This window comes from Urocitellus parryii, chromosome X, assembly GCF_045843805.1.
Source record: "Urocitellus parryii isolate mUroPar1 chromosome X, mUroPar1.hap1, whole genome shotgun sequence".
Lineage (NCBI taxonomy): Eukaryota > Metazoa > Chordata > Mammalia > Rodentia > Sciuridae > Urocitellus > Urocitellus parryii.
The window spans coordinates 88828566-88849408 of NC_135547.1; positions in this window are offsets into that span (position 1 = coordinate 88828566).

A 20843-nucleotide genomic window follows, 5' to 3' on the forward strand; every position below is an offset into this window, starting at 1 on the left:
AGTCCGTTTCCAGCAAGATGCGGAGGGAAGAGACAGGCTGGTTCCCTGGGAGGAGCTCCATCCCTGGCAGAGATGGTGCCCTGGGCTTCCTGGGGTTCTCCAGTAATGGCCATCGCCAGGTAGAACACAGCCCAGAGGACTAGGAGGCACGCAGTGGTGTCAGTGTCCCTGCCGCCCCCTAGCCTCTTTTGTCCCAGTGAGTTCCCAGAGCCTGACCCAGATCTAGACCCAGGCTGCCCACATTATTTGGAGGCTCAGTGGAAAAGGAAAACCAAGGTCTGATACCTTGAAAATGATTAAGAATTTCAAGAGAGTGATAGCAGAAGGTGATTCCACATTGGAGCTCTTCTGAGGTTGGGTGGGGCTGCATAGGTCACATATCCAGGACTTGGCCCTGTTTTTCACACAGGTCAGTCGGGTGCGTGTACCAGTTGGGGGCCTGATTGCTTCTGTGTGAAGTAAGGGCCCACTCTGGGCCGCAGTGACTGACCTTCTGGGATTCTGACCTTCACCGAGCCTCAGTGATTAATTTGAACATTCACGCATGCGCCACACACACACACACACACAAACACACAGAGTAATGGAGTGTTCTTCCCTTTCTCTGTGTGGGTCCATGGTTGCGATGGAGGGAGGGATAAGAGGTGTGTGGGATTGTAGGCTCCTGGTGTGATGAGTGGTACCCAATGCGACCAGAACCGTCCAGGCCGCTTCCCACATGCTCTAGACATTATGCCTTTTCCAGGATCGGGGTGGGGGGGGCAATTACCATAAGCCACAGGTGTGAGTTGGAGCACTGTAGTGCACAGGGTACTTGAAATGGCAGCTCCCTGGGAGAGGAGTGAGGAGCCTTCAGGGACGTGATGGTTGGCCTGCCTCCACCTCCCCGCCTTCCAGCCTTGCAGGGTGCTCCCCCTACCGCCTCCCTTTCCCCGAATGGGCCACACCAGGGTCCAAGGCTCCACACTCTCTGTGGTGCTGTGCTAAGAGCATGGGAGGAAGGGAGAATGGCAGTAGACGGATTGTCTGGAAGCAGAGCAGAAGATGGCCTCACAAATGGCTGGCAAATGTGGGTCCCACTGGAGGGTTGGCTAGGCCCATGTGGAGACCACGCCTTCTCACTGTCTGTGTCCAGAGAAGACCAAGTCAGACCTTCCTCCATCCCCAGCCTGTGACCTTCCACAGGACCCTCACCACAGAGGTTAACGTTTTTCTCTTGGGAAAGAGTTTTCAGAGACCCTCTGATGTGGCAGGTCTGTGGCTGTGGTACACAAGGCACCTGAACCTACCTACAGCCTTCTCCTCATCTGAGGACTCTGGAGTCCTTCTGCAGTTGTTCACACACTAGTAGTGCTCTGCTGGTTTCCAGGTATCCATGGTTATGTGGAATGCTGCTCTGAATGTTCACCTATGATCTCTTTTGGGAGCCCATGTTTCCATCCATCAGGCAGCCCCAAAAGGAGGGGCTTATTAGGCCCAGTGAAAGGGTGAGAAATGTGAGGCTCTGAGAGGGAAGACAGGGTGGCAGAGTCATAGTACCAGCAAGTGACAGCACAGGGACTCAAACCCTAGACCCACTGAGGACAGTGTGTGTGTCAGTCAGCTCTTTGTTGTTGTGAACAGAACAGCTGAGAAGAAGAAGTGAAAGGAAGAAATGTTGACTTTGGGCTTCAGAGGCTCAGCCCATGGTCAGATTACTGCATTGCTCTGGGCCTGAGGTGAGGAATAACAACATGGTGGAAGGGCATGGTGGAGAAAAGCAGTTCAGGTCTCAGCACCCAGGAAGGAGAGGGAGAAGGAGAGGAGCCAGGTGCAATAGAGTAACAGGGTCATGCCGCCAGTGACCTACTCCCCCCAGCCATGCCTCACTTGCCTACATGTAGCACCCAGTGGTCCATTCAAATTATTAATCCATCAAGTGGGTGAATCCACTGAAGAGGCTACAGCTTTCATCATCCAATCTTTTCACTTTCAAACACTGCGTCGTTGCCTAACACATGAGCACTCGGGGGACATTTTGAGGGTGCTGGAGACTCAACCTAGGGATTCTATGTACCCAATCTTTTTGTAATGGTTTATGTTGAGGCAGGATCTTTCTGTATTCCTGAGGGTCTCGCCACTTTGTTCAGGCTGGCCTCAAAGTTGCAATCCTCCTGTCTCAGCCTCCTGAGTCCTTGGGAGTACCGGCCTGTGCCACTGGTTCCCGGTTTTAAACGGGAGCCATTTGAAAATGCAATCCATAACAAGTCACCAGCTCTGCTCTTTGCAGTCCATTGCTCCTGACCCTAAGGGGCTCCTATGTCCCTGGGCAACACGTCCCCCTGCTCTGCACTGTCTCATCACCACCCAGCCTCGGACTCATCCAGCCACACACACACCCAATCCCACTGCACCCTCACTGATGCTCTGGGCAGCTGTCCACCCTCACTGTCCACATGAGAAAAGTAGAACCATGGAAGGGAGGTGACTTGCCTGAGTGCTCAGACCCAGCTCAGACACTGCCTCAGTGACTGTCTTTGGCCCAGTCTCTTCTCCTGGCCCTTTCCATATCCTTTCCCACGTACGTGTGTGTGCCAAGTCACCTTTATTCGAATGCTTGGCCCTTGACTATTGGGTTTTCTCCTTCAGCAATGGTTGGCGAGGGCCTTATACATGCTGCAGGCTTTGTCCTTGACTGGTGTCCCTTTCGCACACATTTTCTCACAGTCTACAGCTTGCCTTTCCATTCTGCTAAGGGCAAAGGGCACAGTTGCCGAGTTTGGTGAAATCTAGGCAACCTCTCTCGTGTGTGTGGCCTCTGTGACTTTGTGTGCGTTGGAAGTGAGTCTTTGGCCCACACCACGTGCGCCAAGACCTAATCCTACATTCCTTCCAGACGTTTTTGATTTTAACTTCTTTGTTTACATTGAGAGTCTCAACAAATTTAATGAGTCTGAAACCACGCGAGGTCTCATTTCTGACCTCCGTGGAAAGAAACCAGAAACCCATTCCAGAAGGGTAATTGGAAAATTGAGAAAATTGTGGAAATTGAACAGGACCCTGTCAAATCACCCCCGGGTCAAGGAAGAAACCACAAGGGAACTTAGAAAATATCTCCAGACAGATGAAAGCAAAAGCCCAACAGACCACACTTTACGAGGTACAAGGAATGCGGCACTAAGGGGGCAGCTGAGAGCAGTAAATGCTTACATTTGCAAAGAAAAATGATCTCAGCTCAACAAGCTCACTTTGTGTGTCAAGAACTACATAAGGATGAAAACCTTAAACCCGAGGTGGCCCAGGGAAGAAGGGAGTGAAGATTCGAGCAGGAAGAAATGAAGGCGAGAACAGAAAAACAGTAGCAGAAATCAGTGAAATAAAGAGCTGCTCTTCGGAACAAAAACCAACAACACAATGGGCCGACTCTTTAGTAGATTAACTAGGAAAAAAATAAACCAGACTCAATTAACTAAATTCCGAATGAGAATCACGGAGTTACAGCGGACGGACGCTGCCCAAATAAAAGAGATGACAAGACACTCCGCCATCAAATTACACCCACGAACTCAGAGGACAGGGAGGGAATGGAGAAAATGAATTCTGAGAAACATACAAACTACCAAGAGTGATTCGTGAAGAAAAGAGAAATCAGAAGGGACCTAACCCACCGAGGAGAACAAATCCTAATCACAAAGCCACCTATGGAGAAAAACCCGGGACCAGATGGCTCCCCTGAAGAATTCGACAAAACATGTAACAAATTGGCAATTATGAATGCCGGTCTCTTCCACTAATAGGGAAGGCGGGAATGCTTGAGATTCATTTCAAGGGGCCAGCATCACCCTGATACCCAGCCAGACAAAGAGACCACAAGGGAAGAAAACAAGAAGCAAATACCCTGCAAGAACATTGATACAGAAATATTAAACAAAAACTAGCAGCACATTTAGAGCCCACAAACAAGTGGGATTTCCTTGGAAAGCACATGGAAGATTGAACCAGTGGAAACCAATGTCATACACAGAATCAACAAAATGTAGGACGACAACCTGCTAATCACCTCAACCTAGGCAGTGAGAGCACCTAACAAAATCAGCCCCCTTTCAGGATAAAAACACTCAACGTAAGGGAACATAAAGGAAGGTCCCTCCAAACAGTAGAAATCCATTGATAAAATCCCCACTGTGTACATCAGACCCAAGAGGGAAAGAGGAAAAGTTCTTCCGTTTAGGCCAGGGACAAGGCACGAGTGCCTGCTTTTGCCACTTCTTCACACGGTGTTTATTGGACCTTTCAAAAAGAGCAATCCCCAAAATAAAAGACAGAAATGTTACCCTCAACGTGTTCATGAGAAAGGAAATACCCTTCAACCTGGTCCATAGGTCTCAGAAGTTTCGTGGGTTAACTGACAAAATGTTTCCAACTGAATATGAATAAGAAAGATACTGAATAAATGTCTGTATTGCATGAAAAAAGAAAGCATGAAAGAGCCAGACATCCTTGTCATAACTGAGTATAAAAACAGATATCACCTAAAGGGATCAGAAGAAATTGAGTAAGGATGAAAGTAATAACAGTTCAGATAAAGTACAATAACCCAAATCAGTTCTCAGTGACTCCACGGACACTGGCCTCCTCCTGGGGACCTCCACAAAAGAGAGAAATCACGAATGAACTGGGAGATGTGGCTCTCACCAATAGCACGTTAAGAATATCCTGAGTCCTGGGCTGAGGTGCGGCTCAGTGGCAGAGCACTTGCCCAGCATGTGTCAGACACTGGGTTTGATTCCCAACACCACAGATAAATAAAGTCCATTGACAACTAGAAAAACATTTTTTAAAAAGAAGATCATTAGTCCAAATCTTTTTTTTTCTTTTCTTTTCAAATACTTTTCTAGTTGTTCATGGCCATTTATTTAATTGATTTATTAATATGTGGTGCTGAGAATCGAACGCAGTGCCTCGCTCGTGGTAGGCACGCATCCTGCCACTGATCCACAACCCCAGTCCAATGCTCGGGATTTCAATGTGGAGAGGAGATTCAGATTTCAAGAAAATACACCAAAGTGACAAAACACAAGCAAACAGAACATTGCAATTGTCCAAAAAGCACTGAATGTGTGAAGGATGATGAGAGCCACAGGCAGAACAACAACCCAAATCACCTCCAGACGTGGATGGCTCCAAACATTATCCCACCACAGACTTCAGGAAGAAGGAATGTGAACTGTACAACTTGCCAGAACATATCAAAGAGAGGAGACATTTCCCCTCTCCTTTTTTTATATTTATTTTTTAGTTGTAGTTGGACACGATAGCTTTATTTTATTCCTATTTTTTAAAGTGGTGCTGAGGATTGAACCCAGGGCCTCCCAGGTGCTAGGCAAGCACTCTACCGCTGAGCCACAAGCCCGGCCACGTCCCTCCTCCTTTGATGAGACCCCAACCTCATAAGTACACGTCACATGATACACACATCCTATCTTTTACAGAAGCACCCGGGGAAGAGTCTTGAATGAAATTTTGCCAATGCAAAGCCAGCACTACACCTTTAAAGAAAAAAATGCCACCAGGAAATCCAGTACATGCCGCCAATGAGGCGGTTCAGCCCTTGAAAAATCAATGTATCTCACAAAAGTCATGTATGAAGCAGAAGAAAGCAGAAGAGCCTATAGGAACAGCAAGGAATTGCCTTTTGAAAAGTGAACATCCGTTCAGGATAAAACCTCTCAGCAAACTAAGTCTCTTAATCCAATCAGAGTGTCCCAGAACCCGCAAATCCTTCACACTGAACAGTGAGACGTTGCAAGCCTTCCCTGTGACATCAGAAAAACATCTGGATATTTCCACCTTCAACACACACCATGCCATCAGGGCAGACAGCCATGTAAGTGACCCTGGGAGTCAGACTTCAACACCCACTGACTCAAGCGGAGGATGTGCGTCACCACAGCAACAGCCCTTAAGCTCCAGCACTGGGAAATACTGAGATGCCACTCAGAAATAGAACTATTCACTCCACTGTGCAGCGTCTATGACGTTGAAACTCTCTCCTCAGTAATGAAAACAAATGGAGTACGACTCCCCATGACGGCACAAATGCACAGTGGTAAATAGGAACATGATATTTCCACAATGAAGGCAGATTACAAACAGAGGTACCATCAGGATTGGAGCGATTTGGAGCAATGAATTTCAGAGAGGCAGAACCCACGGAAGTGTTAGAAGTCAAAGGAGTGATCCCACTTGCTGAGGTGTTGGCTGGTGGTGACCCAGGGGAGGCAGGAGCCCGCCTTTCCATTGCAGGAAACACTGGGTTTCTTGATGCTGAGGGACATGACTGTGATGTTGCCATGTCACAATTTATCACATGGTGCCTTTGTGTTTGGTGCAAATCTGTTGGGGGTCACATTCCATTAAAATCTACAGAAAGATAGTAAGCGAATAGAAACCCAGGAGTGTCAAAGGGCATACTCTCTGACCACAGTGCCATGTATTTAGCAATCAGTAACAAAGGTCAGTATAGAAGATCCCCCATAGATTTTTACTTGGGGAGGTGTTCTCCTCCCAGTTTCAAGGAGCTGAGAAATGTTTTAAACTCAGTGACGATGACCATTTGAGAGGCCTTTGTCTACCATTATTACTAAGTCTCCTGTCTTGCGAAGGCTCCTTTACTCAGGGAAGGGTCTCCTCCATCTGTGGGACCAGACAAGTCGCTGGCAATCTGGACACCAAGATCCTGATGCGTCCTGAGGCTGAAGAACTCTGTGGACGTCAACGTATACCCTGAGGTGGGTTTGGTTGTATGGGTACGCTTTGAACTGAACCTGAAGTGACAAAGTCTATAATTCTGCCAAGTCATCCTCTGCAGAGGGCAAATATTTCTTCCATCTCCAGAGCTGAGGGAGAGACATTTCCCAAGCTGAGGAGTTGAGAGGAGATCCTGGTATGCATGGAATCTGCTCAGAATTTCACTCTAGAGCACTCTTGCAATTACAGCCCCCACCACTACTCAAATAGGGCAATGCAGCCCTCCACACCTGGAGACAGGTTTCAGTCCTGATGGGCTTTCCTTACTGCTAGTTGGAGTCCCAGCTCCCTTTTATGAGCTAAGCACATGTCTCTCATCGCTCTCTCTCTTCCACCCCCTGGCATTTGATTTCTACTGTTACTGTCTGTTGCCTAGCCCCTTTGTCTTTGTGGGGCTGAGCCTCAAAAAAAGATGCAGGCAATTGAGGGGGAGTAGAGGAAGAGAGATGAAGTGAGTTGGGAAAGAGCATGGGTGAGTGAGTCCATGCTCAGAGGTGCCTCTGGGGACCTGGTAACAGGAATAAGGCCCCAAGGAAATGTGGGAACAGCTCCTCACCCCGTTTCGGTCCACTGGTAAACCAGATTGTAGGAAGTGGACAATGGGTGGACTTTATGGTCACACCCCAACTAGTGAAAGCCAGGACTCTGTGAACTAGAGTCCACCACCCTGCCACAATGCAAGAGGACAGTTGACCAAGGTAAAAGGGAGGCATAAGGATGAATGTGCATGTCATTGTCTTCACTGAGCCCACCCCGCTGTGGAAATTACTTCTCCCATTATTCACCCTCACGGCTCCCTGTCATGTTGCACCATATCACTTATGGTAATGTGTAAGGGAACAATTATGTCCGTGATTGATTTGATGAAGCACTGCCCCAGTGGGCTGCACATTCGTGGCCCATATTATGCCCATCGTATCCAAATGAATGAATTATCATTCACTTCATAAGGGGCAGGGTACCAAGAGTGGGAGGGGGCTGATGAGAACAAAAGGCCTAGCCTGAAGGGGGAGGGGAAACTGGGGTACAATTGAGCACAATAATGAGAAAGAAAGCCAAAGGGCGGGGAGGGACGGGGGAAACAGGGAGGACAAACTGAAGGACCTTGTAGGGAGGAGAGAGGGAGTGGGTAGAGAGGAAAGAGGAGGGGCCATGATGGGTGGAGAGGTCAGGCAGGAAGAGAAGACGGTGGAAAGGGCTTGAGAGGAATTGAATGGGGAGCAAAGGGGAAAGACAGTCTGAGGGGTCCCTTCCAAGGGATCATAAATGCGCACAGAGAAAGAGTAGAGTCAGGTAAAGGGAGCTGTGATGTTTACAGAACGAGGAGAAGCCATCTCCCAGGTCTGGGTATCCTTCCCTGCCTCCAAAAACAGGAGGCTACATTTCAGCTCTGCCTGGGGCTCCTCCTAGCCACCCTCTCAGAGGGAAGAGATGCAGAAGTCCAGATTGGGAGGCACACACAGTGCCTCTTCCCTGCTGCATGTGACATATCAGGGCCTTCCATGACAACAGGTCCACCTTCCTTACCTCCAGACTACGTCTGCCCAGGCCAAGCTCAGCACCCAATCCTTCCTTCCTCTGTGCGATATGGTGCCAGCCAGCAACCCTCCCTGAACAACTCCCCTTCCTGGGCTCCCAGCCACATCCATTTTGTGTAAAGTCCCACCCTTTGCGTGGTCATGTCTCAGCTTCACTCACAAGAAAGCTATGGGCCAGCCAGAGTGATTCACCATTTCGATCTGCTCAGGAGGAAGCTGGGGTGGGGCGGGCGGGGGGTGCATGTAATAATAGTCTCCGGGATCAATATATCTGTGGAAATTGCAAATTCTTTCAATGGCGCACTTTGCTAAAATCTCTGCCCCCAAGGGCCTTCATTTCAAGGACCAGCTCTGCTTTCCTCCCACAGCCCAATGAATGCATCAGACACTCAGCCTCCGTTCCCATGGCAACCGGGCTAATGGTCTAGGGACTAAGGATGAGACAAAGGGAAATGCAGAGAAATGTGCTTGCTCTGTGTTCCTCTGAGGTGCACAAGCCCCTATTCACAGATGAAACAGGACATTCTATTTAGTTCTACCCTGCCCTCCCTTCACAATGTTGGAGGAGGCTAGAAAGGTACAGGGATCCAAGATGTGTTTTGCACCCCCACACTGCACTGGCGTGGTTTCCAGACCGAGGCTTCCTTGTCCTTTAGCCACCTGCTTACCACCAACTTGTTTCACCCCTGTAACAGGGTGCTGCGAGCAGGGTCTCCATTGGCCTTTTCCCTTTCCCTTTCTCATTCCCAGGCTACGGCCTCAGCCTGCATGCTGGAGCACCTTGTCCTCAGGATAAGAATAGCCCACCTGGAGGATACTGTCCCCTCCACCAGGGCCCCTTGGGTGTCAAAACCCCAGACCATCTCGATCACGTTCCGGGGAAATGCTGATTTCTGTAGCCCCTCAGAAATATCCCCTATCTCCCTGAAGACTCAGACCAGGGAACGAACGGGAACCATTAATTTCCCTCCTTCCTAGGCTGCTAGCCCCTAGTGAAGTTCACTTTCTTCTTCCCAGGACTCACCTCTCTGGTAACGAATTTCTCTGTGGCTAGTTTCCTCACCTCAGTTCAGTCATCCTCTGACCCATGCAGTGCTTAGTAAGGCATGTCCTACCAGAGCATTCCTGCTCCCCCAACTCTACTTCCCCTTCTCCAAACCCTCTTTCTTCTGCATATGATAGAGGTTTTCAGCATCTTCAATTTCATGACATGAAAGTGAGTTCCAGACCAATTTCAAAGTGCTGTGTGCAGAACAGTTCCAGATCTTTCACTAGCAGAGTCACACAGGAAAGTCCACTTCCTCCTCTCCTCCGGAGCCTGCGAGACTTCTGCCCAGACCCTGGGACCAGTGTGCAAGGCTCTCTCTTCCACACTGCCCTTTCCACCCAGACTTTTGGGAACCTGGGGGGAGTAGCTTTCTGCTTTCTGCAAACAGACCAACTGATCCAGGGCCTGTTCCCTGCTCCCTTCTCCTTCCTGAGTAGAGAACTACCTCCTGTGTGTTTGCTCCATGTTTGTAAGGCTGGACACACACAGTTCCAGGGAGGAAATGAGGGGTCCCACGGCTTAAAGTTGTCACTGATGGAAACACCCTAGCTGGGCATACGTCAATGACTTCTCCTCCCTTCTCTCTCATTACTGCAGTGTGTCTCTGGAAGTCCATTTGTGCTGCCACACTCTTATTGACTGAGATGTAGCCATCTCCCACTTCCCTTCACCTGGATCCCTATGCTCCAACATCGCTAACAACTGCACCTTCTCTCTAGCTTATCAACACTCACATATAGCCATGACCTAAAGTCCAAGGTCCCACACAGAGGTTTGTTACCTTCCTGACCACCAGGGTGTCTCTGGGTCGTCCAGTCTGTGTTTGGAAAGGGGTTTGCCACATATCCACTCTTGGTTCTCTACCTCTTATGGACTCCTCTATGCTTTCCACCCCTCGGAGGGGAACCAAGATCCACATGGCCACTCTTCTGTCTCCAGGTGCCAAGGGTGTTCCCCTTGGAGAAGTACCAAAATGGAAGGTCAATGTAAGGAATGCAGTGCTTACGTGGGTGGCTCTGCTCCTCCAATCCCACCAAACACCCCTCCCATGACAGTAGACTTCATGTGAGCAAGAGACTTTAAGGAACAGTGAAAAGGGACCAGTGGGAATTAGAGTGTGGAACAAATCTATTTGGAAGCACATGGCTATAAATGATTGTTACCACACTTCCCATCTCTTGCCTGCCACAGGAAACTTTAGACCTTTCTGGGAGATTGTACTTTGAATTGATCCCTGTTCACAGCTTTCTCCTCTGCCTTAAGGACTGCCCCTATATCTCTCTGCAAAGGAGAAAGACCCCTCCATTAATCTTTTTTTCCTTAACATTTGTGGGTATCCACATTGCTATCTCATTCTGAAAATTGGATTTGCCCCAAATTCCATAAAGTATGAGTGGCACAGAATATTCCCTCCCCAATACATTTATCAAATCTCAATTTGTCCACCATCTCCATCCATGTGCATTACTCAGTCCGGATGTCCTAGTCCTCAAACCTCATTCTCTCATCTTCTGGACATCTTCGCAATATCAATACCTCATTATCAATCAGGCCATCCATGAAGATGTAGATTATCAGCATATCTTTCACTACGAACCAAGAGTATGAAGCAAGATTTTGATGGATCATAATTTTTAACAAATCTGTGTCTCAATGCGATGTAATGTTTAGCTCTCACTGTGTAAAATGTTCGCTTCAATTGATATGCGCTGTCTCCCTTGAATCACCAAATTCTCCTGCTGTGTTGGTGATTTCCAGCAACATACAATTATGCTCTGCTAGCCTCCATTTTTATTAATACCTTCCCCTGATCTGCATGGCAGTATTAGCTATTGTTCCGTATATCTGCTGCCCTTCATTGCAAAAGTTTTCTGATGAGTTTCTTAAGGAGTAATCAGGACTGCCTCATCTCTTTCTATATCTCCAATGTTGCGCATCACCTTCTGTTGTCTAGATCTGCGGTCTCCATGTTCTCTGATAACGTTCATCTTTGCAGAGTCAAGATGTCGTTTCTCTTTCCTGCTTGGCCTCCCAGTAGCATTGGATATGTTTGCCCCATCTCTGCCTTGGAATGTTCTGTATCCCAAGAGTACGTCATCTGCTGCTTTTCTTGCTCCAACTCCTCCACATGTGCATTTGCTCCCTGTTGTGGCTTTGAGCTCTCATTTCCTCCTTTTCTACCTTTTTTTTCTAAGAAATTCCTGCATCTACCTGCCTCTACCACCTCCTACATCAATCAAATCTTTGGTTTTAAAAAAAAATACAGAAAAAGACTCAGGATTCCCAGCCTCAAATAAATCATATGCAAGAGTGTCACATTGCACATGCCATCCAAAAAGGGCTATGTGACTAGCAGGGTTCCTGGAAGTTTGAGATCTGAAAACAATCATGAAGATCATGCCTGAGAAATATGACATCATTGTTTTTCAATATTTCTTCTCTGGCAGAAGTGGTTTTTATTTTCTCCTACCACAATTAATTTCCCAATAGAATTCTCCATATTTATCTTACAAGATTAGGTTTTCATAGATATTCTGTAACTTGCAGGCTGGTATGTTTGCCTGTATATTTGTACGCCAATTTAGGGATGAATTATGATCAATTTGGAATCCTTTAGAGTTTTTCTCCTTCTTTAAAATAAATAGCTTTAGTGACATATAATTCATGTATCAGAAAACTGACCTTTTGTGTACAGCGCAGTGGTTTTAGGCTCATCAAAGAGTTATACAAGTCCCATTGTGTATGTCACCTTTATACTATGTTGATTATTTCATTTGTTTTGTGGAAACGTTTGTATCCTGGGATGCAGGTTGAACCTAGGGCTTCAAACATGCCAGGGAAGGACTCTACCTCTCAGCTCCATCACAGAGCTTTTCAATTTAACATATTTCCCACTTGTCTAATTTTGTTTTTCTTATTTGTGCTTCTCCGTCATATCCAAGAATTCGTTGCCAAGTCCGATGTTGTGAAACTTTTCACCTGTTTTCTTCTAGGAGTTTTTTCGGAAGGAAATATTTTCAAACGATTTATGTAATAAGAGATTACTATCCATAATAAATGAGAACTACTGCAATTAAATAGCAAAAAAAATGATTTACAAATGGGTAAAGGACACGAATAAACATTTAACCAAAGAAGACATATTAAAAGAAGAAAATACATTAACAGGTGCTAGTTATTTAAATTATGTTATATGCATATATGAATGTCACCATGAAACCCATAATTATGTGTAATTATAGTGCACTAATAAAAACTTTTAAGGAAACAAAAGTAGAAATACTATAGGACCCAGCTATATATTGGGGGGTATAATCCAAAGGAAATGATCATAAACACTAAAGAAAAAACTCACATACCCATGTTTCAAGGCATTATTCATAATAATCAAGATGTGGAATCAGCCCAGGTGCGCATCCACATATAAATGAATAAAAATATGGTATATAGACACAATGAACTATTATTTGGTCATAAAGAAGAACCTAGTCATGTCAGTTTCAGGAATATTCCTGGGACTAGAGGAAATGATCTTAAGGAAATAATCCAGACACAGAAAGACAAGTGTCATGTTTTCTTTCATTTGTGGAAACTTAAAAAAAAAAAAAGATGACCTGTTAGAAAAAGTGGGACTTTCAGGGAAGGGAAAGTGGATAAGAATTAGGGGTAGAGAAGAAGGGCAAATGATGGCAAATGAGGTTAGCATGTAGGGTGGATTATATGGAAGCATGATATATGCATGTATGATAATGTCACACTGAAACCCATTCATTTGTAGAATTAATATATATTAGCAATAATAATAAAAGGAAATGATACTCATTATGATTAAACATTACTCCAAAGAAGACATGTTAAAAGAAGGTGTATTAGCAGCTGCTCCTTATGCGAATTATATTAAGTGCATATATGAATGTCACAAGGAACCTCACCATTGTGTATAATCGTCAGGGAAGTGCAAATGGAAACCACAACAAGATAGCTGCTCATTGGAAAGAAGATGAGCATCATGAAAACTAAGTAAACATAACAAGTTTTGGAGAAATTGGAACTCTGGTACACTGTTGGTGGCAACATTAATGGCATAGACACTATGGGATATAGTGTGATGATTTCTCAAACAACTAAAAAGAGCAGTGCCATATCGTCTAGCAATCCCATGTGGGGTATATTTCCAAAAGAATAGAAATAAGGACATCAAAGAGATGTGTGTGCTCCCATCTTCCTTGGAGATTATTCCTAACAGCCAAGGTATAGAAACTGTATGCAACCATCCTAATGCCCCTCACCAGATGAATACTGTAGCATATACATGCACTGGGATATTTTTAGTCTTGAAAAGGAAGGATATCCTGTCATGTGAGATTACAGAGAGGAACCCAGAGACACTATGCTAACTGAAATAAGCCAATTTCAGGATCATAAATACTACGTGATTCCACTTATTTGAGTTTTCTAAAATAGTCAAAACTTGTAGAAACAGAATGTCAGCTGTAGGTCTGCAGTGAGAAGGAAATAGTGAGTTGCTGTTCAATGAGTATAAACTCTCAGTTGTTCAAAATGAATAAGTTCTAGAGATCTATGATTAGCTTGTCATTAGCAAAATTGTGTTTTGCATGTAAAACTTTGTTAAGAGGGTAAATCTCATGCTAGGTGTTCTTACCGGAATAAAATAAATTAAGAGTTGTATGACTCTTACTCACCACAATGTTTGTATAATTTAAGTGACTTCAAATCCATTCCTTTCCTCTGGCCCCCAGAAACTCCAATCTATCCCCTTGTTCCCTGTGGGATTTGCATATAAAGAAATCAGCTTGTATAATCGGTGGCTGTTTTTCAATTGGCTTCTTTCACTAAGTGTCTTTTCCAAATTAGTTACTTTTGTAACTTGAATCCTTTAACAACATATCATATCATTCAGTCTATCATTCCTTTAACTGGTGAATGATATTACATTGTAAGGAAATACCACGTTTTGTCTACCCATTCATCAGTTGATAGACATTTGGACTGTTTCCATGTTTTATCATTTAGAATACGGCTGTTTTGGCCAGTATTAAACGGGCTTTTGTGACATAATTTTTCATTCACTTTGCATAGATATATCTAGAATAGAATTGTTACATCATAAGCTTTCCGTTTAACTTGTTTAGGAACTGCTAAACTATTCCCGATGGTGACTGATCTATTGTACCATCACACAAGAAATGTATTCGAATTCCAATTTTTCCACATCCATTCCAACATTTGTTTTGGTACATCTCTTATTTCAACCAACCTAGTGAGAGGAAAGTGGTATCTTGGCTTTTTATTTGCATTTCCCTAATGACTAACGATATTGAGTCTCTTTTCTTGTACTTATTGGTTGCTTGAAAATCATCTTTGGCTAAATGTCTATTAAAATACCTTGCCCATTTTCATTTGGACTATTTGTCTATTTATTATTCAGTTATAAGTGCTCTCTACATATTGTGAATAAAACCCTATCAGATATATGATTTGTTAATATTTTCCCATCCCATGCTTCTTTGCAATTAAAGGTGGGCTTCCAAAATAGTTTTTCATTTTAATGAAGTACAATTTGCTGTGTTTTATGTTCACTTGTGATTTGAGTGCCACATCTAAGAAATTGTTGACAATTTCGAGGACCTTAAGATTTATCCCAATGTTTTCTCCTACATACTTGATAGACTTTCCTCTTAGATTGATATCTATCATGGATTGTGTGTTCATTTTTAGGCACAGTGAGGGATGGTGAGGGTCCAACTTTGTTCTTTTGCACACACACACACAGCCAGTTGTCTTAGCAGAGTTAATTGAAAACATTACTATAGATGCATTTGAGTTGTCTTGATGTGATTGGCAAAATCCATCTGAATTTCAATGCAAAGATTTATTTCTGGAATTTCAATTTTTATTACATTGACACATATACCTATATTCATTACAGTAGTACAACACCTTGTATATTGTAGTGTAGCAGTAAATTTTGAAATCAGGAAATGTTACATACTCCATCTTTGTTCACCTTGAAGGTGGCTTTTCTTGCATTATCATAGGAATTTTAGAACCACCTTGTCAATTTTAGCAAAAAACGACTGTTGGATTTTTAATAAAGATGACATTGCACTGTGGATCTATTTGTGGAGTAATAACATTTTAACTTCAGACAGTCTTCCCATGCATGAGTAATGGATGCCTTTACAGTTTTTGAGATGTCTAACTCCTTTCAACAGTGTTTTGTAGTTGGAGCCTAAATGTATTGTACTTTCAATACAGTAATTAACAGGTGTTTACAAGTTTTTTTCTTTCCTTAGATGAAATTGTTTCATAAATTTTGTGTTGGGATTATTCATTTCTAGTGTTCAGAAACCCCATTGCATTTTATGTGTTTCGACCAAGCTAAACTCAATGATAATATTTTTTTTTCTCTCCTGGCATTCATACAGTTCTCTATGTACAAGATCATGTCAGCTGTGAATAGAGACAGTTCTGCTTTCTTCCTGATTTGGAGGTCTCTTCCTTGTCTAAATGTAAAGGTAGATGCTCCAGTACAATTTTGAATAGAAATGGTGAGAGTATACATTGTTGCTTGGTTGCTTGTGGAGTGTGAGGTTTTTCAGCCTTTCACTGATAAGAGTAAAGGCGGATGTGCATTTTTGGAAGTCTCTTCATTAAAGAAGGAAGTGTCCTTCTTTTCCTAGTTCCTCCATTATTTTTGAATCATGAACTTTTTATTACTCAGATGTGTTTCTCATCTCTTTGAAGTAATAATATGAGTTAATGTACTGTATTACATCGATGGATATTTATATGTTGAACCATATAAACCTTATATTGATATTTCCAGAGTAAATCTGCTTGATCTTTCTGTATAATGTGTTGCATGTGTTGGTGGTGGTGTTGGATTTAATACATGTGTAATGTGTGGGGCATTTTTTTGTGTCTGTATTCATGAGGGATATGATCTATGATTTTTTTTTACTTTTTCTCTTGATGACTTTTCTGGTTTTGGAATGTGGTTAAATTTAGGCTCATAACATTAGGAAGTGTCTCCCTGTCTTCTATTTGTGGGCAATCTTGTGAAGTTTGGGTGCTAAATCTTCTTTGAGTATCTAGTACAGTTTACCAGTTATGCCTGAGTCTCTCTTTGTGGTAATACGTTTGCTAATGTCAGCAACAGATGTACAACCTGAAGGTAAATGCCCGATGTCTACTTTGACATATATAACAATAATTGCCACTTATACATAAATGGTGCAGTCAGCATTGTACAATAGCAGCAACAATAAAACACCAGAACTACATGAGGTGTTTAACAGCAGGTGTCTGCTATGCTGTCCACTGTATTAATAATCACGACTTGGATGTTATTTTTTAATTTATTGGTTCTTTTTTGTTATGCATGACAGCAGAATCCATTTTGACATAACTCTATAAGCATGGAATATATCTTATTGCAGTCCGGATCCCATTCTTGTGGATGTACATCATGGTGGCATTCCCTGTGTTGTTTTCTTATGTATTATTCAATGTCTTTTTTCAGATTGTTTGTGTCTCCTTGAGGCAGCTACACTAGTTTGTGTCTTTCTGAACATTTGCCCATTTCAACAAGGCTATCTATTCGGATGACATGAAATTGTTCATTTTCTCTTAATCTGTGTATTTATTTAAGGTTGTGATAATGTTCTATCTTTCATTTCTGAGGTATTTTAAAAATTATTTTTATATTTTCTAGATTTTTCCCTGATCTAACCAAAGGTTAGTCAATGTTTCTGATTTTTTTCAAAGAACCAACTCTTTTTGTTGTTGTTGTTATTGTTGATATTCTCTATTACTTTTTTAAATATTTATTTTTTGGTTATAGGTGGACACAATATCTTTATTGTGTGTTTATATGGTGCTGAGTATTGAACCCAGTGCCTCATGTATGCTAAGGAAGTGCTCTACCTCTGAGCCACAACCCCAGCCCCAATTTTGTCTATTATTTTTATTTACTTTCCCTTTACAGTCATTTTAACCCCTCTTATTTCCTTCCTTCTTTTTGTTTTGGCTTAGTTTATCCTTCTTTTTCCAAAGTCGCCACATGAAAATTAGGATGATTAAGAAATTGCTTTCTAATGAATATGAGCATTTGCAACTATACATTTGCTACTAAGAACTGCTTTAACCGCATTCTTTAAAGTGTGAGGTCTTGTGCTTATTCCACTCGTGTAAAATATTTTCTAGGTAATCATGCTTGTGCAAACCTGAGTCTTAGCTACCTGGGACTTTCAGGCAGGAGGAACACAATTTGAGGCTAGTCTGAGTAATTTAGTGAGGTTTGCCAATGAAATTATAAAAAGGGACACTGAGGATGCAGCTCAGTGGTAGAGCATTAGCCTACCACATACGAAGCCCTGTGTACTTTCCCCAGCACCACACACACACACACAAAATTAGGAATTTGGACTGTTGCTCAGTAGTAAAGCACTTGGCAAACACACACAAATCCCTGGATTTAATCCCCAATACCTTTTTAAAAAAATATATATCTAGTTTCCTTTGGAATTTCTTCTTTCAGCAATTTCATTCTTTAAAATTTTTATGTTTATTTTATTTTTTTTATGTGGGGCTGAGGATAGAACCCAGTGCCTCATGCATGTCAGGCAAGTGTGCTACCACTTGAGCCACATATCCAGCCCAGTAACTTCTTATTTAGAGGTCGGTTGTTTAATTTTCACATCCTTTTGAATTGTCTGATTTCCTTTTGTTATTAATTTATAATTTCATTTCAATGTTTTTGAAAAATCTAACTTGTATGATTTCAATTTTTTCAAAATTGGTTCAAGTATATGTAATGACCTACCATATGATCTGTTCTGGAGGATAGATCATGCATGCTTGGTTGAGGTGAATGTGTATCCTGCTGACTACAGGTGAAATATTCCACAGATGTCTGGTTGTTTTTATATCTATGTATATATATAAATCAAATGATGTGTGACCTGAAGGTGTGTGTGTGTGTGTGTGTGTGTGTGTGTGTATAGACACAATACCTTGATTTTTATTATTTATTTATCTTTATGTGGTGCTGAGGATCAAGCCCAGTACCTCCACACATGTGAGGCAAGCTCTGTACCACTGAGCCACAACCCCATCCTTAGGTCTAGTGTTTTCTTTTGTCTGGTGGTGTAACACAGTGCTAGAGTACTGGCCTAGCATCCATGAGGCCCTAGCTTTCATCTCCAGAGCAGAAAATAAAGTACTCAGGTCTAATATAGACTTTTGTTAATGTAGTCTACTTTCCTGATATCTTTGGCCTATACATTCAATGTTATTGAAAATGAGATATTGAATTCTTTATTATTCTTTGTTTAATATATTTAGTTGTACATAAATATTTATTTAATTGATTTATTTGTATGCGGTGCTGAGAATTGAACCCAGTGCCTCACACATGCCAGGCAAGCACTCTACCACTCAGCCACGACCCCAACCCTGGATGCTCTATTATTCATGAATCTTCTTTTTCTCCCTCAAATTGTGTCAGGTTTTGCTTCATGTATCATCTTGCACTATTATTATCTATGCATACTCATTTTAATTAATGTGTCTTCTTGGTACATTGAGCATTTTATCATGATACAGTACCCTTGCTTGTATCTAAATATAATTTTGTCTTAGGATCTGTTTTTTGAAGTGTACTTTGCTTCAATGCATACTAGTAGAGCCATTATAGTTCTCTTTTCATTATTGTTTGTATAGTTAAATTCCTCATCATTTTGTTTTCAAGCTCCTTGTGTTTTTGACAGTGAAGTGTACCTCTTCCACATGCATATAAGTGAAACATTTAAAAAATCTATTCTCTGATTTTGATTTTGTTGAAAAAGTTCCCAAGTATATCCATAAATTGTATTATTCTCTAGTATGCTTTCCTCGTGGTGTCATTTTCTGACTTTGGTTTCTGGGAAATACTGGTCGTACAGAATGAACTCCATGAGCTTGAGCAAGTTGTATAACTTTTCTAAACCTCAGAGCCTAATGTACACGTTAATGAGCTACGTTTTCCAGGTTTTCATTTTTCTACATTGTGTCCTTTTGGTGGGGTACAGTCACCTACAAAAGGTGTAATGAAGACTGGACTGACAGTGAGGCTTGTATACCACCTTGCACATGTTTTATCTACTTGGTCCATCTTTCAGAAACCTTCCTGTATATAATTGTCTCCTTTCTCATTGACGTCTACCATAAGAAACTCAAAAATGTTTGAGAAAGCTTTAGATCAAAGTTCTCCAACAGTAAATTTTACAAGAGGTCCAGAAGATGATTTTGGTACCCAAATGTTTTTCAGATGACATGGTTTAACTAATAGATAAATGTTATTTTGAAGGTTCTATTCTTTCTTCCACCCAGTAGAAAGCATATTTAGTCTTCCAAGTAGACAACTAAATCCTTGAATGCAAAGATTGAAACATGGAAGAAGGAATTGAGACTTACCTGAGGTTTCAGTATTTTGTCAAGCTCTTGAATTTAGTGATGAAGAAAATCTTTGGTGGGGCTCTAGGATCAAGGATTATAGCTAAGAAATTACATCACACACATAAGGAATAGTCAGACTCTCTTATACCACAGGAACTCCCAATATGTTTTGAAAAATACCCAACACATGACGCTATTTAATGTAATAAAAGGTGCTATAGAAATTGAAGAAGTTTTAACAAGCTACACTAGATATAGTCACTACTATTGAAGGTTTCAGAGTCTGGTTGTGAGTACAGACCTCAAAACAATGCTTACAATAGAGGTAGGGGTAATATTTGATGAGAATAGACAGGAGGGAACAAATGGCTTCCTAAGGGAGCCTGGAACACTTGCACAAAGTTTAAGGAATTATTTGTAGCTTCTCAGCTGTCTAACATGGGGGAACGACATTCCAGGAAGAAGAAATAGAATTCTCAAAAACTCAAGGGAACTTGATTGACAAATATTTACTGAGAACATTTTGTCCTTCAAATACTGTAAAAGGTTCAGATGAAATTAACATGGCCTCTGTTCACTAATGAATTCATGTGCCCTCAACTGGTAAGGAAAACTTTCACAAACCAGTTCTCATACTTTCAAAAGGCATAATTACCAGAGGATGCATGAGGAAGTCCATCTTGCTACATCCTCAGTTCCCCTTCAGGGACAGTCAGTACAATAGTATAATCACCATGATTCCTCGCTTTGTAGGTTCGGAAATTGGATTTTTTTCCTCTATACAACCAGAAGAAATTGGGCTACAAAGGACTGTGAAAGATTAATAAAATCAAGCAAAATTATATCCATATGGTACACAAAATGAGTTCAGGTGGTACATTGAGTGAAACTTCATAAATGTTAGGGCTTCTTTAGTCAGTTTTAAAAATGGTATATCTTATTTAAATTTGTTTTCATGGTCAAGGGATGGATTTCCACTTATGATGATAATATAATGTTTCTTTTGA